This window comes from Kogia breviceps, chromosome 6 (assembly GCF_026419965.1).
Source record: "Kogia breviceps isolate mKogBre1 chromosome 6, mKogBre1 haplotype 1, whole genome shotgun sequence".
NCBI classification, from domain to species: domain Eukaryota; kingdom Metazoa; phylum Chordata; class Mammalia; order Artiodactyla; family Physeteridae; genus Kogia; species Kogia breviceps.
This window is the reverse complement of record NC_081315.1, coordinates 11,225,394-11,230,460: the sequence shown is the minus strand read 5'-3', so window position 1 is coordinate 11,230,460 and position 5,067 is coordinate 11,225,394. Positions and strand designations below refer to the sequence as shown.

General features: G+C 33.5%; 1 pseudogene; it reads right to left on the bottom strand.

Moving 5' to 3' along the window:
- Positions 1 to 1,243: 1,243 nt before the first annotated feature.
- LOC136794450 (tigger transposable element-derived protein 1-like) lies at positions 1,244 to 3,055 on the bottom strand (annotated as a pseudogene).
- Between the last annotated feature and the right edge of the window lie 2,012 nt (positions 3,056 to 5,067).

Genomic DNA, 5,067 nt, shown 5'->3' with positions numbered 1-5,067 from the left:
CTTAATTTCTCTTTCTTATAGTTTTTATTAGTGTATAGATATTGATTTTGTATGCTGTAACTTTATTGAATTCATTTATTAGTTCTAAAAGTTCTTTGGTAGCATCTTTAGGGTTTTCTATATATAGTAGCCTGCCATCTCCAAATAGTAATGGTTTTAATTCTTCCTTTCCAATTTGGATGTTTTTATTTCTTTTTCTTGCCTAACTGTTGTGGCTAGGACTTTCAATACTATATTGAATAAAAGTGGTGACAGTGGACATTGTTGTCTTGTTCCTGATTTTAGAGGAAAAGTTTTCAACTTTTTACCATTGAGTATGATGTTAGCTGTGGGTTTGTCATATATAGCCTTTATTATGTTGAAGTCCATTCTCTCAACATCCACTTTGTTGAGAGGGTTTATCATAAATTGTTGTTGAATATTATCAAATATTTTTCCTGCATCTGTTGAGATAAACATATGATGTTATCCTTCATACTGTTAGTGTGATGTATCATGTTTACTGGTTTGTAGTTGTTGAGCCATCCTAACATTCCTAGAGTAAATGCCACTTGATTATGGTGTATGATCCTTTTAGTCAGTTATTGGATTTGATTTGCTAAGATTTGTTTGAGGATTTTTGCATCGATGTTCATCAAGGATATTGGCCTGTAATTTTCTTTTTTGTGATGTCCTTGCCTAGTTTTGTTACCAGGGTAATACTACATTCATAAAATGTGTTTGGAAAGTTTCCCGCCTCTTAAATTTTTTGAAGAGTTTGTGAAGGATAGGTATTAATTCTTCGACCGTTTTGTACAATGCACCAGTGTAACCATCTTATTCTGGGCTTTTCCTTGTCGGGAGATTTCTTTTTTTCTTTATTTGTAAATTTTTTTATTGAAGCAAAGTTCATTTACAATGTTGTGTTAGTTTCAGGAATGCAGCAAAGTAACTCAGATATATATATATATATATATAAATACATAAATATAATATATATTTTTTGGAGATTTTTGATTACTGTTTCAATCTCCTCATTAGTGATAGATCTGCAGGCATACCTCAGAGACATTGCAGGGTTGGTTCCAGACCACTGCAATAGTGAATATCAGAATAAAGTGAGTCACACTAATTTTTTTGGTTTGTCGGTGCATATAAAACTATGTTTACACTATACTGTAGTCTATTAAGTGTGCAGTAGGATTATGTCTAAAAAAAACAATGAGCACACGTTAATTTGAGAATACTTTATTGCTGAAGAATGCTAACCATCATCTGAGCCTTCAGTGAGTCATAATCTTTTTGCTGGTGCAGTATCTTGCCTTGATGTTGATGGCTGATGACTGATCAGGGTGGTGGTTGGTGAGTGTTATGGTGACGGTGGCAATTTCTTGAAATAAGACAACAATGAAGTTGGCTGAAGTTATTGACTCTTCCTTTCATGAGCAATTTCTCTGTAGCATGCGGTGATGTTTGATAGCACTTTACCCACAGTAAAACTTCTTTGAAAATTGGAGTCAATCCTCTCAAACCCTGCCACTGCTTTATCAACTAAGTACATGTAATATTCTAAGTCCTTTGTTGACATTTCAAAAACCTTCACAGCATCTTTATCAGGAGTAGATTCCATCTCAAGAAACACTTTCTTTCCTCATCCATAAGAAGCAACTCCTCATTCATTGAATTTTTAACATAAGATTACAGCAATTCAGTCACATCTTCAGGCTCCAATTTAAATTCTTGTTCTCTTGTTATTTTTACTACATCTGAAGTTACTTCCTCCACTAAAGTCTTGACTCCTCAAATTCATCCATGAGAGTTGAAATCAAATTCTTCCAAACTCCTGTGAATGTTGTTATTTCTACCTCTTTCCATAAATCACAAATGTTCTTCATTGCACCTAGAATGGTGTATCCTTTCCAGAAGTTTTCAAATTGACTTTACCCTAATCCATCAGAGTAATCACTATCTTTGGCAGCTTCAGACTTACAAAATGTATTTCTTAAATAATAAGACTTGAGAGTCAAAATTACCCCTTGATCCATGGGCTGCAGAATAGATGTTGTGTTAGCAGGCATGAAAACAACATCAATCTCATTGTATATCTCCATGAGAACACTTGGGTGACCAGGTGGATTGTCAATATTTTGAAAGAAATCTATTTTTCTGAGTAGTAGGCCTCATCAGTGGGCTTAAAATATTCAATAAACTATGTTGTAGACAAATATCCTCTTATTCAGGTTGTGTTGTTCCATGTATAGCACATAGGCAGGGTCGATTTAGCATAATTCTTCAGGACCCTAGGATTTTCTGAATGGTAAATGTGCATTGGCTTCAACTGCAAGTCACCAGATGCATTAACCCCTAACAAGAGAGTCAGCCTGTCCTGTGAAGATTTGAAGCCAGGCATTGACTTCTCTTCCCTAGCTATGAAAGTCCTAGATGGCATCTTCTTCCAATAGAAGGCTGTTTCATCTGCATTGAAAATTGATTGTTTAGTGTAGCCACCCTCATTAATTATTTTAGCAAGCTCTTCTGAATAACTTGCTGCAGCTACTACACCAGCACTTGCTGCTTGATTTCGTACTTTTATGTTATGGAGACAGCTTCTTTCCGTAAACCTCATGAACCAACCTCTGCTAGCTTCAAACTTTTCTTCTGCACTTCTCACCTCTCTCAGTCTTCATAGAATTGAAGAGCCACAGGACCTTGCTCTGAATTAAGCTATGGCTTAAGGGAATGTTGTGGCTGGTTTGATCTTCTATCCAGACCACTAAAACTTTTTCCATATCAGCAATAAGGCTCTTTCACTTTCTTATCATTCATGTGTTCACTGGAGTAGCACTTTAATTTTCATCATGAACTTTTCCTTTGCATTCACAACTTGGCTAACTGTTTGTTGCAAGAGGCCTATGTTTTGACCTGTCTCAGCTTTTTACATGCCTTTCTCAGTAAGCTTAACCATTTCTAGCTTTTGATTGAAAGTGAGAGACATGTGACTCTTCCTTTCATTTGTACACTTAGAGAGTACTGTAGGGTTATTAATTGGCCTAATTTCAGTACTGTTTTGTCTCATGGAATAGGGAGGTTTGAGAGACAGAGAATGATGGAGTAGTGGCTCATTGGTGGAGTAGTCAGAACACACATAACATTTATCAATTAATTTCACTCTCTAATATGGGTGTGGTTTGTGGTTTCCCCAAAACTATTACAATAGTAACATGAAAGAACATTGATCACAGATCATCAAAATAAATCTAATAATAAGGAAAAAGTTTAAAATCTTTTGAGAATTACCAAGAGGTGACACAGAGACATGAAGTGAGCATATGCTGTTGGAAAAATTGTGCTGATAGATTTGCTTGAAGCAGAGTTTCCACAAACCTTCAATTTGTAAAAAAAAAAAAAAAAAAAAAAAAAAAGCAATTACTTGAATCACAGTAAACCAAAGTACATTAACATGAGGTATGCCTATATTCAGATTTTCTATTTCTTCATGATTCAGTCTTGACAGATTGCATGTTTCTAGAAAGTTATCCATTTTCCTAGGTTGTCCAGTTGTGTTGGTATATAATTGTTTGTAGTATTCTCTTATGATGATGCTTTGTATTTCTATGGTATCAGTAGTAATTTCTTCTCCTTCATTTCTGATGTTATTTATTTGAGTTCTCTCTCTCTCTTTTTATGGAATAGGCTAACTAATGCCTTTTCAACTTTGTTTATCTTTTCAAAGAAACTGCTTTTAGATTCATTAATTTTCATTTTTCATTAATAAAGTCTTTTAGTATTAATTTTATTTATTTCCATTCTGATCTTTATTGTTTCCTTCCTTCTAGTAATGTTGGGCTTCTTTTGTTCTTTTTCTAGTTCCTTTAGGTGTAAAGTTAGATTGTTTGTTTTGGACTTTTCTTGTTTCTTGATGTAGGCCTCTATTGCTATGAACTTCCTTCTCAGAACTGCTTTTGTTGCATTCTATAAATTTTGGTATGTTGTATTTCTGTTCTCATTTGTTTCTCAGTATTTTTAAATTTCTCCTTTGCTTTCTGTGATGATAGTAACATGCTGTTTAATCCCCATGTTTTTGTGATTTCCCATTTATTTCTTGTGATTGATTTCTAGTTTCATGTCACTGTGGTTGGAGAAGATGTTTGATGTGATTTCAATCTTCTTGAATTTATTGAGACTTGCTTTGTAACCTAACATGTGATCTATCCTGGAGAGTGTTCCATGTTCACTTGACAAAGATGTGTATTCTGCTGCTTTTGGATGAAATGTTTTGTATATATGTGTTAAATTTATCTGATGTAACATGTAGTGTAAGTCCAATGAAACTTACTGGTTTTCTGTTAGGATGATCTATCCATTGATGTAAGTGAGTGTTAAAGTCTCCATTATTGCATTGCTTTCAATTTCTTCCTTTATATTTGTTAATATTTGCTTTATGTATTTAGGCGTTACTGTGTTGTGTGCATATATATTTACAATTGTTATATCTTCTTGCTGGATTGACCCCTCTGTCACTATGTAATGCTTTTTTTGTCTTTTATTGCAGTCTTAGTTTTAAAGTCTATTTTATCTGATATAAATATACTTACTACAGCTTACTTTTCATTTACATTTGCATGGAATATATTTTTCCATCCTTCACTTTCAGTCTTTGTGTGTTCTTACATCAGAAGTGAGTCTCTTGCAGGCAGCATACAGATGGATTTTCTTTTGTTTTATTTCGTTTTTTATCTATTTAGCCACTCTATATATTTTGATTGGTGAATTTATTCCATTTACATTTAAAATAATTATTGGTAAGCATGTACTTATTGCCATTTAAACAATTGTTTTCTAGCTAATTTTGTGGTTCCTCTCTATTACTTTCTTCTTCTCTTTCTCTTTCCCCTTGTATTTTGCTGGTTTTCTTTACTGTTAGTACTTTGTTATTTTATTTTATTTTATTTATTTATTTACTATTTTTTCCTTGTGTTTACTGTGAGATTCACAGTTGGATAAACAAAATACACAAAATTGTATCTCCATGTAGATAGAAAGTAGTGTGTTATGTTTTATGATTACATGCTAGTCTCAGACTGTAAG